At 35.3% G+C, this 23,967-nt stretch overlaps 1 pseudogene; it reads left to right on the top strand.

Moving 5' to 3' along the window:
• The first annotated feature begins 199 nt into the window (after window positions 1-199).
• On the top strand, window positions 200-23,967 carry LOC111315930 (bidirectional sugar transporter SWEET4-like; annotated as a pseudogene).

Genomic DNA, 23,967 nt, shown 5'->3' with positions numbered 1-23,967 from the left:
GTATTAAAAAAAAAAAAAAAAGAAGGCCAAATAATAAATTCAAAGGAGAAAAAAGAGTCAATAAATTACATGGGAAAGATTACTAAACATATAAAGGAGTTAAAATTTTTTTTAGAAGGGGAGCCATGGCCTATGCCTGCCCCCTGGCTACTCCCCTCCATTCATGTACCAAAATTTCCATAAAATAATTTCTCAGTTTGGAAAGATTCTGAGTCATTGCATTCAATTCTTTTGGATTGTAATTTCACATATAAATTCATCAGCTTTTCGATATGATAATAATATAATAATGGGTTGCCCAGGACTCGAACCCGGACATATCTGTCTGATATTTGTATTTGACAAGTAACAACTGCTGCCTTCTTTGTTTTGGATTCTTCATTTTCTTCTTGCTCTCTTACTCCTTTTTCTAAGTAAGCTTAAAAGATGGTTAGTGCTGAGGTTGCAAGGACAATTGTAGGGATCATTAGTAAGTTATTTGAAATCGTAAGCTTGTGTACGATTTTTCAGATGTTTGCATTGCATATGAATGTTTTTGGTAAAAAAAAGACCTAAGTTAAGGATAAGGGAAGGAGTTGCAGGTATTGGGATTGTACACTAGACGTGCTGAATGCCATGAATCAACTGAACTAAGCTCTAGGTTCAAAAATTTTGCTATACTGTTCTTGTTCTTCTAGTCTAGTGGCAATTTCTTGACATGTTTTTGAGTTTGGGTAGATTCATATGGTAGATTCTTGAGAATGATCATGGTGAAAATATTATTTATGATCACTTATTGTTTCTCTAGGAATTGCATGACAATATGTGTCAAGAAGAGATTTTTGTAATATCGAACCAACTGAATTAAGTTTTGAGTTCAAAAAATTTCGTATATTGTTCTTGTTCTTCTAGTCTATTGGCAATTTCTTGATATGTTTTCAAGTTTGGGTAGATTCATATGGTAGATTCTTGAGAATGATCATGGTGAAAATTCTTGTTTCTCTAAGAATTGTATAACAAAATGTGCCTAAGAAGAGATTTCTGTAATATACAAAAACATTCCTGTATGCAGACAAATGAAGTTTTTTTATTCTAGGACGTGAATTTCTCATAGCATATGCAACAATATACTATCCTAAAAGTCATGTTTTGATTTTGCAGGAAATATCATCTCATTCTTCCTATTTGCATCACCAATGTAAAATTCTCTCTCTCTCTCTCTCTCTCTCTCTCTCTCTCAAACTCTTTTTGCGTGTTTCGAATGTATTAGAGGAAAGTTGAAATCTTGCTCCTCCTGAACATGCCGAAAGCAAGCATACTTTTGTACCCTCTGAACCCACAGATTAGATAAGGCCAATCTTATGGTATGTCATAGTCTAGTAAAGGCTTGTTCCAGATCTTTCTCCTGTTTGCTCTTCAGGTCCCAGTTCTAGACTCTTTCTGTTTCAAATCATTTTCAGTCACATGTCATTTTACCATATGGCTGGACAGGATTATTGCTCGACTCTACCTTCTTATCCAATGGTTCCAGAATTTATACCAGGCCTAGCCCCAATGGATTTGACCATTTTCCCATACCCAAAACCCAACATGGCAAAATGAAAAAAAATAAAAATGACACAGCCCATATGATAAGTGAAACAATAAAAAAACGAGAGCTTAATTCAATTGATTCTTACTTTTACTTTTAAGAGTTAATACGTAGTAGAAGCATTTACAATCTTTTTTTCTATTTCCAGATTGGAGTCTTTTTCCTAAAAAAAATAAAGAGAAAATCTAGAATTGCCTTTTTTTTTTGTCATGAAATATGTAAATATAAAATTGAAATCTGTTGTTATTACAGACCAACAATTGTGAACATCTACAAGAAAAAAGCAGTGGAGGAATTCAAACCAGATCCTTACATAGCAACTGTAATGAACTGCATGTTGTGGGTTTTCTATGGTTTACCAATTGTTCATCCTGATAGCACCTTGTTGTCACCATTAATAGCATTGGACTTGCAATGGAGCTCATTTACCTCTCCTTCTTCATTTATGCTAAGAGGAATGGCCGCGTAAGTAATTACATCCAATTTCTACGATAATTTTATGGTGTTCCACAATTGATTAATTGTCCGATTAGTCAAATAAATAAATAAATAAATCTCTCGTTATTTCAAGTAGTAAGACAATCAAAAATCAAATCCTTAAACTTAATTCAATTAATTTATACATTCACGTGAGATTCAAATTTTAGTATATTTTAACTTTTTTTCATTCTTAAAGAGTATGCTGCTTCTTTTGTAAAAAAAAAAAAAGATAATTCCAAAAACTTTTAAGGTATTTATAAAATAAAGCTATGTATTAATTTTTTTAATTTATTTATGAGTGTAGTTATAGCTAAAGGTTATTGGTGTTAGGAAATTAATACGCACATGTAATACCTATACACAAAATAGCAAGTTTAAATAAAAAATAAGAACATATGAATATATTTATTTCGGCCTAACTCAAAATGACCAACTCCAAACCCAATCCACTAACAAATAAATATTTACAATTGTGAAACTTTTAGAATGAGAAAATTCACCACAAAACTCCTTACTTAAAACTTAACCCAAAACCCAATTACACCATTTTAATAGTCTACCCATTTAGCTATTCTTTTTGTGTCTAATTATCTGGGATTTCTAAACTAAAATCAAAACATCTTATTTATAAGGGTAAAACCCCTTATACTTTTACTAAACTTTCGATGTGAGATACAAAACAAACTTAAACTCACTTAACTTTCGATGTGAGATTATGAGATTCAAGGTAAATCCCAACAATTTGGTGGCTATACATAGAGATTATGTTTTGGGGGGGTTGTGGCCTCATGCACATTGCTATTACGCAAAACTCATGCCCAAAAATCTGCCATTGTTGGAATCATGTGTCATATTTGGGGTGCTAATGTATGCTTCACCTCTTACCATCATGGTAAGCCATACCTTGTCTTTTTTTCCTTTTTTTTTTTGTCTCAATTAACAAGATAAAATGTAAAATTATTACTTTGGGTAATTTTAATTTTATCATTAATTTTTTAATTTAATTAAAAAAAATAAAAAACTAATGATAAAAAAATTCAATTAATTAACTTATCTATCTTTTCAATATTGTTAATGGATTTATCTTTCTCTTCTATTTTTCAATTTTTATTTTACAGAGGAAGGTAATCAAGACAAAGAGTGTGAAATACATGCCATTTAACCTCTCATTGGCCAATTTTCTTAATGGAATTATTTGGGTGACTTATGCCCTCATTCGATTTGATCTCTATATCTAGGTAAAAATTATCATACATTAACACTTTCTTCAAAACTTGAATTGAATTGAAACTTACTATATATTTACCTTTTGCTTGATATTGTAGACTGGAAATGGATTAAGGGCACCATCTGGAGCAATACAGTTGATTCTATAATACCCCAGCCTAAATGATAATTGGACTAGATTATTACTAAAGTCCATTAAGTTAATTAGAAGGTTAATTACTAAAAAAAAAAGTGACTGAGTGTTTTATCAGAGAAAAACCTAATTATCATGAAATAGAAAGAAAATAGAAATTCTTCTTCTTTATCTTTTTTAGGATTAAAAAGCATGAAAAATCAAGTTGGAGATTCAAAATCAGATGCTACAATCAAGTTAATCCCCTAAATGTAAGTATATGCTCTCTTTTTATTTAAGAAAAAATATCATATTGACTGCTATTATATGGAGTTAAAGTTTTGAGAGAAAAACCAAAAAAATTATGAAATTTTGGGTAAATTACTAGGCTTTGTTTATTTCATGTTCTTAAGATTTACTGATGATTATTGAATGGAGTTTAAAGGCTGAATGAGGGGATTTAAATTTTTAAATATTGAAGGAAAAATTCTATTTTTAGATGAGATGCTATAATTTGTAATAGCAAATCAAAATAAAATTTTGTATTAAAGGATAGATTACTGCTATGATTATTATATATTATTGGAAAACGTGTTGAATTTACTTTCTAATGAAACAAATGAAAGTCAAATCTGAGTTTTCCATGAAGAGTTATCTAATTTTTTACTTAAGGATATGCAGGCTGTAAGGCAGCAGCATCAAGGTTGAATTACGAAAATTGTCTTAATTTTGATACAAGAAATTACAGATTAAGCCATATATGTTATGTCACGCGTCGAGACCAAGACGCAATACGGTCATATTACCTTAAAGTAAAATCTCAAAGTAATACGAAATATTCTTTCTTAATTATTCTAAAAATTTTTAATAAACTGATATAGTTTACCAAGTAAAATTCATATCTTTGATGATACATTTCTTTATATCTAAATACAAACTATATAAAAATAAAAAATTATTTTAATAAGATCTTATTGGCTAACATTGTCTTTGATATCTAAGTAATTTTTTCAAATTGATATTCTAGCTTCTTACAAGATTAACCAAACTTATCATTTACTCATCTGTAAAGAAAAAGTTAAAAAGGAATGAGCAAACCACAGCTCAGCAAGTATAGGCTCACGCACCTTATCAAATCAAGCATATTTTTCATACATATCATATAGATCATTCAAAACATTCATCAAATCAAAATGTTAAAATATTTCAAAGATCATCGTTCTGTCAAATATTTCACAAATTCATAAATCAATGTCAAAATATGTCAATTCATAAATCATTATAAAATATGCTATCATTCAAATATCATAATCAAACCAAATCATAGATCAATCATTAAAAATCATTGTAAATCATCATCATCATAAATCATCATTATCATTCATTTATCATTAACTACGGTCACTGCTATAACCCGTGATATTGATCGTATCGATAATTTTATTCTCATGATCATTACTAACTATTATAACCAACTAGCTAGGGTCTTATGCTAACTACTATAAGCTAGAGCCATAGAACTAGTTCTGATGTCGATGATCCCATTTCTCAGGGATGTAAAAATGTAGCTATCATAAAATTGTTCCTTAAACATAAATCATTTTCTCATTTCATTTATAAGCATGATCCATCATTTACATAGCAAAACACAAAATAATCATATGCTTGATCCTATTTTCATATATCGAAAATAATGAAACAAAATATTTACTCATTTAGAAACATAGATATATACATAGGTTCGAAAACAAACAAAATGTGTGAGATTCTACTTATATTTTTTATTATTCTACCACTTATTTTTCCTCCCAAAGTAATTAATGGCTTATTCAAGGTAATTCTAACATAATAGAAGTTAATCAACCTATTTCAAGACCAATGATACCAAAAATAATTAAGTTAAACAAAAGTTAATTCAACTAATTAATACAGACAGCCTGACCTCATTTCATTAAAATGACCATATCTCAAAATATCCAAATCCGAATTAAGATTTCTTTAATGCATTAGAAACTAGACTTGATAAGCTTTCTAACAGTGTATGGACTACCTTGTAATTCCTTATAGATTAATTATAATAATTTTTGCAATTCACATCATATGCTACAGTCAGATAGCATATAGACCTTCTAATAAAAATCACACATTTATTCATAGGCAACTCCAAATTCAATTCTACTGGTTTGTTGAAAAGTAGACTCAATAACTTTTCAAACATATATGGCTTAATCTGTAATTCCTTGTATAAAAATTAAGATAATTTTGTAATTTAACCATGATGCTATTACCTTACAGCCTACATATCTTTAAGTAAAAATTAGACGATTCTTCATAACAAAACTCGGATTTGACTTTCATTTATTTCATTAGAAAGTAGATTCAACATTTTTTTCAACAATATATAATGATTGTAACAATAATCTATCCGTTAATACAAAATTCTATTTTGATTTACTATTACAGATCATAACATTTCATCTAAAAATAAAATTTTTTCTTTAATCTTTAAAAATTTAAATCTCCACTTTCAGCCTTTAAACTCCATTCAATAATCATCAATAAATATTAAAAACATGAAATAAACAAAGCCTACTAATTTACCCAAAATTTCATAATTTTTTTTTATTTTTCTCTCAAAACTTTAACTCCATATAATAGTAATCAACATGATTTTTTTTTAAGTAAAAAGAGGGCATATACTCACATTTAAGGGATGAACTTGATTATAGCTTCTGATTTTGAATCTGCAACTTAATTTTTCATGCTTTCTAATCCTAAGAAAGATGAAAAAGAAGAACTTTTATTTTCTTTCTATTTAAGGATAACTCTTGTAGACACCCAATTGGGTCCGAGCCCAGATCAATTGGGCCTGGCCCAAATGGGTAAGGCCCATTTCAATCCTGTATATTTTTTTCTTTTGTATTTTATGTATTCTATTATTATTATTATTATGTATATCTTTATTCATTTATTTATTTTTATTCAGATTAGATTTATATGTATATTATTTATATAGTTATATATTTATTATTATTATTATTATTATTATTTTTGTAAGATATTTTTGGATTTATCTTATTTTATTATTATTTTTTTTAAAATTATCTGTTCTGATTTTTTCCTGATTATCAGATATTTTTTTTACTATAATATCTTTTTATTTATCTGTTCTAATTATCTATTATTTTTTTATATTTATTTATTTTTTTTTTTTTTTGGAAGGTTGAGATTGAAGCTGAAGAATCCTACTGGGAGTGGGGATTCAATCTAAAGAGTCCAATTGGATTCAAAGACTGAATCCCCGTCCAAGGAGGAGTTGGGATTGATCAGAAACTCCTGATCAACCCCTATATAAAGGACCCTTTGGAACAGTTCAAGAGACACAGAAAACAGTCAGCTAGAGCTACTGATTTGAGAAGCAAAGGCGTAGGGAAGAGTATAGAAGGCTAGGAAAAGGTTTAGGAGAGTTCCAGAAATTATCAGAAATTTTTTTGGGGATTTTTCGAAATTTTTTTTTTCTGGGAGTTTCTGGAAAATTCCAGTTTCCGGTTGAATTTTTCGGCCAACCTTGAAGTTTCCGGCTACAATTCCGGCCAACATTGAAGTTTCCGGCGAACTGCCCAGTTTCCGGCGAAGAATCCCAGAAACCGGCAAAGAATCCCAGAAACCGGTGAATTTCCGGCCAACTTCCGGCGAAAAAACCCAGATTCCGACGAAAATTTCCAGAATCCGGTGAATCTTCCACCGGAGTTCTTCGGTTTTTTAGAGAGAAGGGAGAGAAAAGGGAAGGAAGAGAGAGAGGGGAGAGGAGCGTTCTGCCGAAAAACGGAGGAAGGTGCCTTTTATACCCTCCCAAAACGACGTCGTTTTGGCTTTAAGTTAATCAGAGGATCCGCGCGTTTTGCCGAACCCGACCCGACCCGAGCGTCGACCCGATTCTGACCCGCGCGTGCCCAGCCCCCCTCCGAGCCGAGCCGAGCCGAGCCGAGCCGCAACCCGAGCCGCTCCAGGTTTTTTTTTTTTTTTTTTTTTTTTATTTGACTTTGATTTTGATCTTGATTTTTTTTCCTTTTTTCTTTAATTAATCCGACGACGGAGCCTCTACAAGTGAAACAGTAGTTTTTCTTGCATACTCTTGAGGTGAGGGAATTTTCTCAATTTTCTGCTAAAAGTATTAGAGTCAATTGAGAATAATTTCCAATAATTAATTGGATGATTTTGTATTTTTTTTAATAAATCCGACGACGGAGCCTCTGCAAGTGAAACAGTAGTTTTTCTTGCATACTCTTGAGGTGAGGGAATTTTCTCAATTTTCTGCTAAAAGTATTAGAGTTAATTGAGAATAATTTCCAATAATTAATTGGATGATTTTGTTTTTTCTTTAATAAATCCGACGACGGAGCCCCTGCAAGTGAAACAGTAGTTTTTCTTGCATACTCCTGAGGTGAGGGAATTTTCTCAATTTTCTGCTAAAAGTATTAGAGTCAATTGAGAATAATTTCCAACAACTAATTACTTGGTAAAATTTTAAGGCTTTTGGATAACACAAATTTAAGCTGGTACCATCTTTTGATGGGCGTTGTGAGGGTGCTACAACCTTCCTCACACGTAACCGAACTCCCGAACTTTGTTCTGGTTAGCAGACCTGAACCTATTCTTTTAGGGACCCTCAAGCTTAGGTGTTCCCTGAAAGGACAGATTCTTTAGGTGGCCAATCGCACCTAGATAAAAAAGATTGGTGGCAACTCCCTAAAGTCAATGTCTAGCGATAGATCCCCGGATCTAGACGTTATGACAGCTTGGCGACTCCGCTGGGGAATTTGAGAGTCAGGCCAGCAAATAATTTGTGTTATCCAAAAGCCTAATAAAATTGAACCATTTTTGTATATATGTGTTATTATTCATTCCTGTTTATTTATCTTGTTAATTATGTCATTCATGTGCATGTGCATAACATGAGCTCTATACCCGAGCTCCGTCCCTCTAGGAGGGAGTAAAGTACCTATTGCTTTCGTGAGGTCTAATGCCTCCGTAGTGGCTAGCGAAATACTCCCACTCAAATTGAACCTTTTCCGCTTGTAGCCTGTAATGGGTGAGGATTAGGGTGCCTTACTAGTCTGTGATGGACAAGGATGTAAGGAACAATTTGAGGACCTTTAGACTCTGACTTTAAAACCACATGTAGTGAACCTTAAGAGTGCCTAACCCTAGGATAGAGTCCTTTCTACCCAATGATAGATATACCCTGAAATTAGGACACAAAAAAGGTGTTTATCTAATCATTTTGATTGCTTAACTTTGTGTATTATTTTTTGTAATGTTATGCATCAGCATTACTTTCATTTCATTCATGAAACTAACTATGTTGTTTGTCTGATTGTATGCATCTGTATTCTTTTCATGATCATGTTTCAACACAATCATTTGCATTCATTTCATGCTAGATTTCATTCAAAAAAATGTACATTTCATTTGTGTATCAAAGCATCATACATAAGGCACAGCATAACATTTCTAATCATGAGTATGGTACTCAAGGTCCGAGGATAGCTCCATCTAGCGAAAACCTTGCTCATCCATACAACACAAGATCCAGAGCAAGGCAAATGAAGGAGGAAAGTTCTCATAGATTTGAAAAGCTAGAAAAAGCTCAGGAGAAGATTGAAAATGAACTTAGCAAAATTCTGGAGGCCCTCAATAACATGAATAAGGGGAAAGGAGTTGAAGGAAGTACAAGCCAGCAAGAAGTGGCTGACCCTTTGTACCCTCCAGGTTTTGGCCCATCTCAGGTCCAGCCTGCTCAAGAGGTCCCGCCATATCCTGGAATACCATCAGCTTTCAACCCAGGGCAGTATAATAGCTATATAAATCCTGTCTTCACTGAAAAAGTAGCAGAACCAATTCCTGACCTAGATGCCTTAAAGGAGAAGGAAAAAGAAAAGATGAAAGTGGAAGCTGAGGAGAGTTCCAAGATTAGCATGCTAGAGCAGAGGCTACGGGCTGTGGAAGGATTTAGCTTTTATGGGTCAGTAGATGCTGCTGGGCTCTGCCTAGTCCCTGATGTGGTTATTCCCTATAAGTTCAAAGTACCAAAATTTGAAAAATATGACGGTACCAAGTGCCCCAAAACCCACATCACTATGTATTGCAGGAAGATGGCAGCTCATGCTCATGATGAAAAACTTCTGATGCATGTTTTCCAGGACAGTCTTACTGGCTCTGCCGCCAGATGGTATGTTCAGTTGGATAGGACTCGTATTCGCTCTTGGAGTGATATGGCACACGACTTCATCAGTCAATATCGACACATTATCGATTTGGCTCCTGATCGTTTGTCTTTGCAGAACCTGGAGAAAAAGGCAAACGAGTCTTTTAAAGAATATGCCCAGAGATGGAGAGATATAGCTTCACAGGTGCAACCTCCACTGACAGAAAAAGAGACCACAGTGCTGTTTGTTAGCACTTTGAAACCTCCCTATTATGAAAAGATGATAGGAAATGCAACAAAGAATTTTGCTGACATGGTGATCTCTGGAGAAATTATTGAAAGTGCCATAAAAAATGGCAAGTTGAAAGGAGGAGAAACCAAGAAGACATCAGAAAAGAAAGAAGCTGAAGCTCAAGCTGTGAGCTTTGATAGACAACAATTCAGGGGTTATCAACCCTATCCATCCCAAGGCTACTCTCCATACTATCCCGCTGTGAATAATGCCTCATCCTACCCATACCAGTTAGCTTCACAACCATCTCATTCATCCACTTACCGCCTTAACATTCAAGCTCCTGTAAGAACTCAAGTTCGCCCTACTAACCCAGCAAGTGGCTCGCGAGAACAACAGACTGCTCGAGAAGAACCTGTATTTGATCCAATCCCTATGACTTATACAGAGTTATATCGAGAGCTTTATAATAGCCACTTGATTGCCCCCAGCCATGTGGAACCTCTTAAACCACCCTACCCAAAGTGGTATGATCCTACAGCCCACTGCGACTATCACTATGGAATTACTGGCCATTCTACTGAAAATTGCACTGCTTTAAAGTATAAGGTGCAACGGTTGATCAATGATGGAATGGTAAGTTTTGATCAAGGAAAAGCAACAACATTCAATGTTAACACCCTAAGTGAAAGTCAAGAACAGAAAGGATCTGGAGAGTCACAATGAATTGAGGGGCAAGACGTCAATGGGGATTTCTTCACCTGATCATATAGGGGGCTAATTTTTAATGGAGATAAGGCGGGTTGAAAGTTTTTTTGTCACTTTAAGATTTCTTTTCAAGTAATGTTGGATTTCTTTTTGCAATATGACTTTACTTGTTATCATTTTAATAAAGGCAAGTCAATGCATTTCATTACATTTTTCTCTTTCATTTGACCATTATTTCATACCCTGCTACCCTTCATAACTTCACATTCCCATTCTTAAATTTCAGATGATGAATATTTAGACAATGATAACAATAATTCTGGGATTTAATTTTGAGAACTCATCCACATTAATATGAGAAGATGATTTGAACAGAAGTAAGCTATTACTGGAGGAGAAACAGATATGTCTTGAAGATGTGTAATCTTTTATACAGATTCATGAGCTTTGTTCAATAGATGATGTTCAAGAAAGGTATTCACAATTGAGATGAAAAATGGCCACCTTTCTTTTACCATTGGAAAAACCATTTATTGCTACCCCTTTGAGCCAATCATGATTTTTTTTCTTGAAGAACCCCAACCAAGGATCACCCTCTACACTGGAGGGTAATTTTTGAAAAAAAAAAAAAAAAAAAAAAAAAAGGAAAAAAAAAAAAAAAAAAACACCACAAAAGGTCTCAAAAATGAAAAAAAAAAGAAAAAAACAAATGCCACACATGACTTGGGGCAAAGTAATGAGAATCCTTTGTGTGATGAAAGAAAAAAGTAGTGAAATGATGTGGGGGCAAAATGCCAAGCTGCATCAAATGATCCTTTGGTTTTGAACCTTTTTAATACATGTTTTGAGCCTATTATATCCATTTCTTTTATGACCCTTCCCCTTGGCCTACGTTACAACCTTGAAAAGTCCATTTGAATCAAGTGTGAATACTCAACTTGAATGATCATATGTTGAGCGAATGTATGCTCATGATGAAGCAATGAAATCATGCTACATTGCTCTAAAGTTGGATGTATGAAAGATATCAACAATGGATGAAAAATGAGAAAAAAAAGAAGATGATGAAAAAAAAAGAAAAAAAATAGAAAAAAAAGGAAAAAATGAGAAAATGAAAAAAAAGAGATTCAAATTGAAAACCTGAAAGGGTGATCTTGGTAAAAAAAAAAAAGATCCAGGGCAAATGGCTCACATGAATGAAAGGTCAAAGACATCTGAAGATCCCTCAAAGACTGGGGCAAAGTTCGACAAGCTCAAGATGACTTCAACTGTAAATGGAATGAGTTTTTGAAAAAGAATCCTAGATTAATGTTGAGAATTGTCTGAATATTCATCATTTGGACATACCATCCATCTCAATGACATCCAATTTATTTCCTTTCCCATTTGTTTTGTACCAAAACAGATCTTCATTGATTATCTTTACCATAATTCACCTTGCGTTCTCTCATTGTTTCACCCCTAGAATGAATTGAGAAAATGCTTGATTGCATGGTATTTGTCAAGAATTGAAATGATAATGAATGAATGAATATGCGCTTAAAAGAGTCTTGCATTCATTTGAAAAGAAATCTAAGATGATGAAAAAATGGTAGAAACCTAAAAGAGATGATTTAGAAGGATGTATGATGTGACCAAATAGAGAATATGATGGGGCAAATCTTGAAAAGTGATACAACCAAGTGATGAGTACAAGGATGAATTGGTCGAATGGTGGGAACAATCAGTGGACAGAATTTGTTTTGGAATGATTGATGCTGAGACAAGGACCCAGTGATGGTGGACGAAATTTGTTTTGAAATTTGCTAGTGCTGAGAAATTCATGGATGATGGTCAAGGGATGATCGATTGATGAAGCTTATTCCGGAGTATTGAGAAACTGAACAAGGAAGAATGTGAGTGGAAAAGACAATTGAGAGCTACACTGGTTCAATCTTAGAAGAGCAGTGCAATTGGATCCTGAAAAATCAAAGGGCTTGACACCCAAGAAATAAAAAAAGAGCTTGAGAAACTTGAGTACCATACATTGAACATGAATTAATTGGTCAACATTTGCATAGCATGCATTGAAATTCATATGCATTTGCACAGCATACACTACTTTCAGGAGAATATAGTGTATAAATTCAAGAAGCAGGGGTGTTCCAACATCCCACATGGAGGAGACAGATATGAAAAGACTTTGCAAGTTTGAGAAGAAACTTGTCAGGTAAGTTCCTAATCCTTGAAATAGGATGTCTTTTGGTATCAGGGTTGATTTATAAGACCTTTGGGCATAATCTCCTGAAATCCCTTCAAACACAGCTTTCAACTCCTTTGGACATGATTGTCAAGGAGCCTATTAATTTCCAAAGTTCCGTTGCCTCTGTTTAGAGGAGCAATTTATCTTTTCAAAGTCGTGGTGCCTCTGTTGAGAGGAGCAATTTACTTTTCAAAGTCGTGGTGCCTCTGTTTAGAGGAGCAATTTACTTTTCAAAGTCGTGGTGCCTCTGTTGAGAGGAGCAATTTACTTTTCAAAGTCGTGGTACCTCTGTTGAGAGGAGCAATTTACTTTTCAAAGTCGTGGTGCCTCTGTTTAGAGGAGCAATTTACTTTTCAAAGTCGTACTTTTCAAAGTCGTGGTGCCTCTGTTGAGAGGAGCAATTTACTTTTCAAAGTCGTGGTGCCTCTGTTGAGAGGAGCAATTTACTTTTCAAAGTCGTGGTACCTCTGTTGAAAGGAGCAATTTACTTTCCAAAGTCGTGGTGCCTCTGTTGAGAGGAGCAATTTACTTTTCAAAGTCGTGGTGCCTCTGTTGAGAGGAGCAATTTAATTTCCAAAGTTCCGTTGCCTCTGTTTAGAGGAGCAATTTATTTTTCCAAAGTCGTGGTACCTCTGTTGAGAGGAGCAATTTACTTTTCAAAGTCGTGGTGCCTCTGTTGAAGAGGAGCAATTTACTTTTCAAAGTCGTGGTGCCTCTGTTGAGAGGAGCAATTTATTTTTCCAAAGTCGTGGTGCCTCTATTGAGAGGAGCAATTTACTTTCCAAAGTTCGTTGCCTCTGTTTAGAGGAGCAATTTACTTTCAAAAGTCGTTGAGTCTCTGTTTAGAGGAGCTTCGGCCAAAAAAAAAAACAAAAAAAAAACAAAAAAATCAAAAAAATCAAAAAAATCAAAAAAAATAAAAACAAAAATAAAAAAAAAATCAAAAAATAAAAATGTTGAGTTGAGTCTTGATTGGGTGTCTACGTCTTTGCGCAATTTCTGTTTCACAGAAAATGTGCAAAGAGGGGCAGCTGTAGACACCCAATTGGGTCCGGGCCCAGATCAATTGGGCCTGGCCCAAATGGGTAAGGCCCATTTCAATCCTGTATATTTTTTTCTTTTGTATTTTATGTATTCTATTATTATTATTATTATGTATATCTTTATTCATTTATTTATTTTTATTCAGATTAGATTTATATGTATATTATTTATATAGTTATATATTTATTATTATTATTATTATTATTATTATTTTTGTAAGATATTTTTGGATTTATCTTATTTTATTATTATTTTTTTTAAAATTATCTGTTCTGATTTTTTCCTGATTATCAGATATTTTTTTTACTATAATATCTTTTTATTTATCTGTTCTAATTATCTATTATTTTTTTATATTTATTTATTTTTTTTTTTTTGGAAGGTTGAGATTGAAGCTGAAGAATCCTACTGGGAGTGGGGATTCAATCTAAAGAGTCCAATTGGATTCAAAGACTGAATCCCCGTCCAAGGAGGAGTTGGGATTGATCAGAAACTCCTGATCAACCCCTATATAAAGGACCCTTTGGAACAGTTCAAGAGACACAGAAAACAGTCAGCTAGAGCTACTGATTTGAGAAGCAAAGGCGTAGGGAAGAGTATAGAAGGCTAGGAAAAGGTTTAGGAGAGTTCCAGAAATTATCAGAAATTTTTTTGGGGATTTTTCGAAATTTTTTTTTCTGGGAGTTTCTGGAAAATTCCAGTTTCCGGTTGAATTTTTCGGCCAACCTTGAAGTTTCCGGCTACAATTCCGGCCAACATTGAAGTTTCCGGCGAACTGCCCAGTTTCCGGCGAAGAATCCCAGAAACCGGCAAAGAATCCCAGAAACCGGTGAATTTCCGGCCAACTTCCGGCGAAAAAACCCAGATTCCGGCGAAAATTTCCAGAATCCGGTGAATCTTCCACCGGAGTTCTTCGGTTTTTTAGAGAGAAGGGAGAGAAAAGGGAAGGAAGAGAGAGAGGGGAGAGGAGCGTTCTGCCGAAAAACGGAGGAAGGTGCCTTTTATACCCTCCCAAAACGACGTCGTTTTGGCTTTAAGTTAATCAGAGGATCCGCGCGTTTTGCCGAACCCGACCCGACCCGAGCGTCGACCCGATTCTGACCCGCGCGTGCCCAGCCCCCCTCCGAGCCGAGCCGAGCCGAGCCGAGCCGCAACCCGAGCCGTTCCAGGTTTTTTTTTTTTTTTTTTTTTTTTATTTGACTTTGATTTTGATCTTGATTTTTTTTCCTTTTTTCTTTAATTAATCCGACGACGGAGCCTCTACAAGTGAAACAGTAGTTTTTTTTGCATACTCTTGAGGTGAGGGAATTTTCTCAATTTTCTGCTAAAAGTATTAGAGTCAATTGAGAATAATTTCCAATAATTAATTGGATGATTTTGTATTTTTTTTAATAAATCCGACGACGGAGCCTCTGCAAGTGAAACAGTAGTTTTTCTTGCATACTCTTGAGGTGAGGGAATTTTCTCAATTTTCTGCTAAAAGTATTAGAGTTAATTGAGAATAATTTCCAATAATTAATTGGATGATTTTGTTTTTTCTTTAATAAATCCGACGACGGAGCCCCTGCAAGTGAAACAGTAGTTTTTCTTGCATACTCCTGAGGTGAGGGAATTTTCTCAATTTTCTGCTAAAAGTATTAGAGTCAATTGAGAATAATTTCCAACAACTAATTACTTGGTAAAATTTTAAGGCTTTTGGATAACACAAATTTAAGCTGGTACCATCTTTTGATGGGCGTTGTGAGGGTGCTACAACCTTCCTCACACGTAACCGAACTCCCGAACTTTGTTCTGGTTAGCAGACCTGAACCTATTCTTTTAGGGACCCTCAAGCTTAGGTGTTCCCTGAAAGGACAGATTCTTTAGGTGGCCAATCGCACCTAGATAAAAAAGATTGGTGGCAACTCCCTAAAGTCAATGTCTAGCGATAGATCCCCGGATCTAGACGTTATGACAGCTTGGCGACTCCGCTGGGGAATTTGAGAGTCAGGCCAGCAAATAATTTGTGTTATCCAAAAGCCTAATAAAATTGAACCATTTTTGTATATATGTGTTATTATTCATTCCTGTTTATTTATCTTGTTAATTATGTCATTCATGTGCATGTGCATAACATGAGCTCTATACCCGAGCTCCGTCCCTCTAGGAGGGAGTAAAGTACCTATTGCTTTCGTGAGGTCTAATGCCTCCGTAGTGGCTAGCGAAATACTCCCACTCAAATTGAACCTTTTCCGCTTGTAGCCTGTAATGGGTGAGGATTAGGGTGCCTTACTAGTCTGTGATGGACAAGGATGTAAGGAACAATTTGAGGACCTTTAGACTCTGACTTTAAAACCACATGTAGTGAACCTTAAGAGTGCCTAACCCTAGGATAGAGTCCTTTCTACCCAATGATAGATATACCCTGAAATTAGGACACAAAAAAGGTGTTTATCTAATCATTTTGATTGCTTAACTTTGTGTATTATTTTTTGTAATGTTATGCATCAGCATTACTTTCATTTCATTCATGAAACTAACTATGTTGTTTGTCTGATTGTATGCATCTGTATTCTTTTCATGATCATGTTTCAACACAATCATTTGCATTCATTTCATGCTAGATTTCATTCAAAAAAATGTACATTTCATTTGTGTATCAAAGCATCATACATAAGGCACAGCATAACATTTCTAATCATGAGTATGGTACTCAAGGTCCGAGGATAGCTCCATCTAGCGAAAACCTTGCTCATCCATACAACACAAGATCCAGAGCAAGGCAAATGAAGGAGGAAAGTTCTCATAGATTTGAAAAGCTAGAAAAAGCTCAGGAGAAGATTGAAAATGAACTTAGCAAAATTCTGGAGGCCCTCAATAACATGAATAAGGGGAAAGGAGTTGAAGGAAGTACAAGCCAGCAAGAAGTGGCTGACCCTTTGTACCCTCCAGGTTTTGGCCCATCTCAGGTCCAGCCTGCTCAAGAGGTCCCGCCATATCCTGGAATACCATCAGCTTTCAACCCAGGGCAGTATAATAGCTATATAAATCCTGTCTTCACTGAAAAAGTAGCAGAACCAATTCCTGACCTAGATGCCTTAAAGGAGAAGGAAAAAGAAAAGATGAAAGTGGAAGCTGAGGAGAGTTCCAAGATTAGCATGCTAGAGCAGAGGCTACGGGCTGTGGAAGGATTTAGCTTTTATGGGTCAGTAGATGCTGCTGGGCTCTGCCTAGTCCCTGATGTGGTTATTCCCTATAAGTTCAAAGTACCAAAATTTGAAAAATATGACGGTACCAAGTGCCCCAAAACCCACATCACTATGTATTGCAGGAAGATGGCAGCTCATGCTCATGATGAAAAACTTCTGATGCATGTTTTCCAGGACAGTCTTACTGGCTCTGCCGCCAGATGGTATGTTCAGTTGGATAGGACTCGTATTCGCTCTTGGAGTGATATGGCACACGACTTCATCAGTCAATATCGACACATTATCGATTTGGCTCCTGATCGTTTGTCTTTGCAGAACCTGGAGAAAAAGGCAAACGAGTCTTTTAAAGAATATGCCCAGAGATGGAGAGATATAGCTTCACAGGTGCAACCTCCACTGACAGAAAAAGAGACCACAGTGCTGTTTGTTAGCACTTTGAAACCTCCCTATTATGAAAAGATGATAGGAAATGCAACAAAGAATTTTGCTGACATGGTGATCTCTGGAGAAATTATTGAAAGTGCCATAAAAAATGGCAAGTTGAAAGGAGGAGAAACCAAGAAGACATCAGAAAAGAAAGAAGCTGAAGCTCAAGCTGTGAGCTTTGATAGACAACAATTCAGGGGTTATCAACCCTATCCATCCCAAGGCTACTCTCCATACTATCCCGCTGTGAATAATGCCTCATCCTACCCATACCAGTTAGCTTCACAACCATCTCATTCATCCACTTACCGCCTTAACATTCAAGCTCCTGTAAGAACTCAAGTTCGCCCTACTAACCCAGCAAGTGGCTCGCGAGAACAACAGACTGCTCGAGAAGAACCTGTATTTGATCCAATCCCTATGACTTATACAGAGTTATATCGAGAGCTTTATAATAGCCACTTGATTGCCCCCAGCCATGTGGAACCTCTTAAACCACCCTACCCAAAGTGGTATGATCCTACAGCCCACTGCGACTATCACTATGGAATTACTGGCCATTCTACTGAAAATTGCACTGCTTTAAAGTATAAGGTGCAACGGTTGATCAATGATGGAATGGTAAGTTTTGATCAAGGAAAAGCAACAACATTCAATGTTAACACCCTAAGTGAAAGTCAAGAACAGAAAGGATCTGGAGAGTCACAATGAATTGAGGGGCAAGACGTCAATGGGGATTTCTTCACCTGATCATATAGGGGGCTAATTTTTAATGGAGATAAGGCGGGTTGAAAGTTTTTTTGTCACTTTAAGATTTCTTTTCAAGTAATGTTGGATTTCTTTTTGCAATATGACTTTACTTGTTATCATTTTAATAAAGGCAAGTCAATGCATTTCATTACATTTTTCTCTTTCATTTGACCATTATTCCATACCCTGCTACCCTTCATAACTTCACATTCCCATTCTTAAATTTCAGATGATGAATATTTAGACAATGATAACAATAATTCTGGGATTTAATTTTGAGAACTCATCCACATTAATATGAGAAGATGATTTGAACAGAAGTAAGCTATTACTGGAGGAGAAACAGATATGTCTTGAAGATGTGTAATCTTTTATACAGATTCATGAGCTTTGTTCAATAGATGATGTTCAAGAAAGGTATTCACAATTGAGATGAAAAATGGCCACCTTTCTTTTACCATTGGAAAAACCATTTATTGCTACCCCTTTGAGCCAATCATGATTTTTTTTCTTGAAGAACCCCAACCAAAGATCACCCTCTACACTGGAGGGTAATTTTTGAAAAAAAAAAAAAAAAAAAAAAAAGGAAAAAAAAAAAAAAAAACACCACAAAAGGTCTCAAAAATGAAAAAAAAAAGAAAAAAACAAATGCCACACATGACTTGGGGCAAAGTAATGAGAATCCTTTGTGTGATGAAAGAAAAAAGTAGTGAAATGATGTGGGGGCAAAATGCCAAGCTGCATCAAATGATCCTTTGGTTTTGAACCTTTTTAATACATGTTTTGAGCCTATTATATCCATTTCTTTTATGACCCTTCCCCTTGGCCTACGTTACAACCTTGAAAAGTCCATTTGGATCAAGTGTGAATACTCAACTTGAATGATCATATGTTGAGCGAATGTATGCTCATGATGAAGCAATGAAATCATGCTACATTGCTCTAAAGTTGGATGTATGAAAGATATCAACAATGGATGAAAAATGAGAAAAAAAAGAAGATGATGAAAAAAAAAGAAAAAAAATAGAAAAAAAAGGAAAAAATGAGAAAATGAAAAAAAAGAGATTCAAATTGAAAACCTGAAAGGGTGATCTTGGTAAAAAAAAAAAAGATCCAGGGCAAATGGCTCACATGAATGAAAGGTCAAAGACATCTGAAGATCCCTCAAAGACTGGGGCAAAGTTCGACAAGCTCAAGATGACTTCAACTGTAAATGGAATGAGTTTTTGAAAAAGAATCCTAGATTAATGTTGAGAATTGTCTGAATATTCATCATTTGGACATACCATCCATCTCAATGACATCCAATTTATTTTCTTTCCCATTTGTTTTGTACCAAAACAGATCTTCATTGATTATCTTTACCATAATTCACCTTGCGTTCTCTCATTGTTTCACCCCTAGAATGAATTGAGAAAATGCTTGATTGCATGGTATTTGTCAAGAATTGAAATGATAATGAATGAATGAATATGCGCTTAAAAGAGTCTTGCATTCATTTGAAAAGAAATCTAAGATGATGAAAAAATGGTAGAAACCTAAAAGAGATGATTTAGAAGGATGTATGATGTGACCAAATAGAGAATATGATGGGGCAAATCTTGAAAAGTGATACAACCAAGTGATGAGTACAAGGATGAATTGGTCGAATGGTGGGAACAATCAGTGGACAGAATTTGTTTTGGAATGATTGATGCTGAGACAAGGACCCAGTGATGGTGGACGAAATTTGTTTTGAAATTTGCTAGTGCTGAGAAATTCATGGATGATGGTCAAGGGATGATCGATTGATGAAGCTTATTCCGGAGTATTGAGAAACTGAACAAGGAAGAATGTGAGTGGAAAAGACAATTGAGAGCTACACTGGTTCAATCTTAGAAGAGCAGTGCAATTGGATCCTGAAAAATCAAAGGGCTTGACACCCAAGAAATAAAAAAAGAGCTTGAGAAACTTGAGTACCATACATTGAACATGAATTAATTGGTCAACATTTGCATAGCATGCATTGAAGACTTTGCAGGGGTGTTCCAACATCCCACATGGAGGAGACAGATATGAAAAGACTTTGCAAGTTTGAGAAGAAACTTGTCAGGTAAGTTCCTAATCCTTGAAATAGGATGTCTTTTGGTATCAGGGTTGATTTATAAGACCTTTGGGCATAATCTCCTGAAATCCCTTCAAACACAGCTTTCAACTCCTTTGGACATGATTGTCAAGGAGCCTATTAATTTCCAAAGTTCCGTTGCCTCTGTTTAGAGGAGCAATTTATCTTTTCAAAGTCGTGGTGCCTCTGTTGAGAGGAGCAATTTACTTTTCAAAGTCGTGGTGCCTCTGTTTAGAGGAGCAATTTACTTTTCAAAGTCGTGGTGCCTCTGTTGAGAGGAGCAATTTACTTTTCAAAGTCGTGGTACCTCTGTTGAGAGGAGCAATTTACTTTTCAAAGTCGTGGTACCTCTGTTGAGAGGAGCAATTTACTTTTCAAAGTCGTGGTGCCTCTGTTTAGAGGAGCAATTTACTTTTCAAAGTCGTGGTGCCTCTGTTGAGAGGAGCAATTTACTTTTCAAAGTCGTGGTGCCTCTGTTGAGAGGAGCAATTTACTTTTCAAAGTCGTGGTACCTCTGTTGAAAGGAGCAATTTACTTTCCAAAGTCGTGGTGCCTCTGTTGAGAGGAGCAATTTACTTTTCAAAGTCGTGGTGCCTCTGTTGAGAGGAGCAATTTAATTTCCAAAGTTCCGTTGCCTCTGTTTAGAGGAGCAATTTATTTTTCCAAAGTCGTGGTACCTCTGTTGAGAGGAGCAATTTACTTTTCAAAGTCGTGGTGCCTCTGTTGAAGAGGAGCAATTTACTTTTCAAAGTCGTGGTGCCTCTGTTGAGAGGAGCAATTTATTTTTCCAAAGTCGTGGTGCCTCTATTGAGAGGAGCAATTTACTTTCCAAAGTTCGTTGCCTCTGTTTAGAGGAGCAATTTACTTTCAAAAGTCGTTGAGTCTCTGTTTAGAGGAGCTTCGGCCAAAAAAAAAAACAAAAAAAAAACAAAAAAATCAAAAAAATCAAAAAAATCAAAAAAAATAAAAACAAAAATAAAAAAAAAAATCAAAAAATAAAAATGTTGAGTTGAGTCTTGATTGGGTGTCTACGTCTTTGCGCAATTTCTGTTTCACAGAAAATGTGCAAAGAGGGGCAGCTGTAGACACCCAATTGGGTCCGGGCCCAGATCAATTGGGCCTGGCCCAAATGGGTAAGGCCCATTTCAATCCTGTATATTTTTTTCTTTTGTATTTTATGTATTCTATTATTATTATTATTATGTATATCTTTATTCATTTATTTATTTTTATTCAGATTAGATTTATATGTATATTATTTATATAGTTATATATTTATTATTATTATTATTATTATTATTTTTGTAAGATATTTTTGGATTTATCTTATTTTATTATTATTTTTTTTAAAATTATCTGTTCTAATTTTTTCCTGATTATCAGATATTTTTTTTACTATAATATCTTTTTATTTATCTGTTCTAATTATCTATTATTTTTTTATATTTATTTATTTTTTTTTTTTTTGGAAGGTTGAGATTGAAGCTGAAGAATCCTACTGGGAGTGGGGATTCAATCTAAAGAGTCCAATTGGATTCAAAGACTGAATCCCCGTCCAAGGAGGAGTTGGGATTGATCAGAAACTCCTGATCAACCCCTATATAAAGGACCCTTTGGAACAGTTCAAGAGACACAGAAAACAGTCAGCTAGAGCTACTGATTTGAGAAGCAAAGGCGTAGGGAAGAGTATAGAAGGCTAGGAAAAGGTTTAGGAGAGTTCCAGAAATTATCAGAAATTTTTTTGGGGATTTTTCGAAATTTTTTTTTTCTGGGAGTTTCTGGAAAATTCCAGTTTCCGGTTGAATTTTTCGGCCAACCTTGAAGTTTCCGGCTACAATTCCGGCCAACATTGAAGTTTCCGGCGAACTGCCCAGTTTCCGGCGAAGAATCCCAGAAACCGGCAAAGAATCCCAGAAACCGGTGAATTTCCGGCCAACTTCCGGCGAAAAAACCCAGATTCCGGCGAAAATTTCCAGAATCCGGTGAATCTTCCACCGGAGTTCTTCGGTTTTTTAGAGAGAAGGGAGAGAAAAGGGAAGGAAGAGAGAGAGGGGAGAGGAGCGTTCTGCCGAAAAACGGAGGAAGGTGCCTTTTATACCCTCCCAAAACGACGTCGTTTTGGCTTTAAGTTAATCAGAGGATCCGCGCGTTTTGCCGAACCCGACCCGACCCGAGCGTCGACCCGATTCTGACCCGCGCGTGCCCAGCCCCCCTCCGAGCCGAGCCGAGCCGAGCCGAGCCGTTCTTCCCGAGCCGCTTCTCCGAGCCGTTTTCTCTTCCTTGAGCCGAGCCGAGCCGAGCCGCAACCCGAGCCGCTCCAGGTTTTTTTTTTTTTTTTTTTTTTTATTTGACTTTGATTTTGATCTTGATTTTTTTTCCTTTTTTCTTTAATTAATCCGACGACGGAGCCTCTACAAGTGAAACAGTAGTTTTTCTTGCATACTCTTGAGGTGAGGGAATTTTCTCAATTTTCTGCTAAAAGTATTAGAGTCAATTGAGAATAATTTCCAATAATTAATTGGATGATTTTGTATTTTTTTTAATAAATCCGACGACGGAGCCTCTGCAAGTGAAACAGTAGTTTTTCTTGCATACTCTTGAGGTGAGGGAATTTTCTCAATTTTCTGCTAAAAGTATTAGAGTTAATTGAGAATAATTTCCAATAATTAATTGGATGATTTTGTTTTTTCTTTAATAAATCCGACGACGGAGCCCCTGCAAGTGAAACAGTAGTTTTTCTTGCATACTCCTGAGGTGAGGGAATTTTCTCAATTTTCTGCTAAAAGTATTAGAGTCAATTGAGAATAATTTCCAACAACTAATTACTTGGTAAAATTTTAAGGCTTTTGGATAACACAAATTTAAGCTGGTACCATCTTTTGATGGGCGTTGTGAGGGTGCTACAACCTTCCTCACACGTAACCGAACTCCCGAACTTTGTTCTGGTTAGCAGACCTGAACCTATTCTTTTAGGGACCCTCAAGCTTAGGTGTTCCCTGAAAGGACAGATTCTTTAGGTGGCCAATCGCACCTAGATAAAAAAGATTGGTGGCAACTCCCTAAAGTCAATGTCTAGCGATAGATCCCCGGATCTAGACGTTATGACAACTCTTATTCAATAATCATCAATAAATATTAAAAACATGAAATAAACAAAGCCTAGTAATTTACACAAAATTTCATAATTTTTTTTATTTTTCTCTCAAAACTTTAACTCCATATAATAGTAATCAACATGATATTTTTTTTAAGTAAAAAGAGGGCATATACTCACATTTAGGGGATTAACTTGATTATAGCCTCTGATTTTGAATTTATAACTTGATTTTTCATGCTTTCTAATCATAAGGAAGATGAGAAAGAAGAACTCTTATTTTTTTTCTATTTCACGATAACTAGGTTTTTCTCTGATAAAATACTCAGTCACTTTTTCTTTAATAATTAACCTCCTAATTAACTTAATGGGCTTTAGTAATAGTTTAGCCCAATTATCATTTGGGTTAGGGTATTACAGATTCTTTATGCTTGCTACTTCAAGTCTACCCTGAAAGAAGACGACGATGATGACGACGATGTTGTTAAACCTTTTGAACTGCAACTTTCCGATAGCAATGGATCAGCTAGACCAACATGCCTAAAGCAATAAAAGTCATATTCTAAGTAATTTTACTTTGAA

This window comes from Durio zibethinus, chromosome 24 (genome assembly GCF_047325235.1).
Source record: "Durio zibethinus cultivar Kanyao isolate XHJ-2024 chromosome 24, ASM4732523v1, whole genome shotgun sequence".
Classification (NCBI taxonomy): Eukaryota; Viridiplantae; Streptophyta; class Magnoliopsida; order Malvales; family Malvaceae; genus Durio; species Durio zibethinus.
The sequence above is the reverse complement of the archived record's forward strand: the minus strand, read 5'-3'. Positions and strand labels throughout refer to the sequence as shown.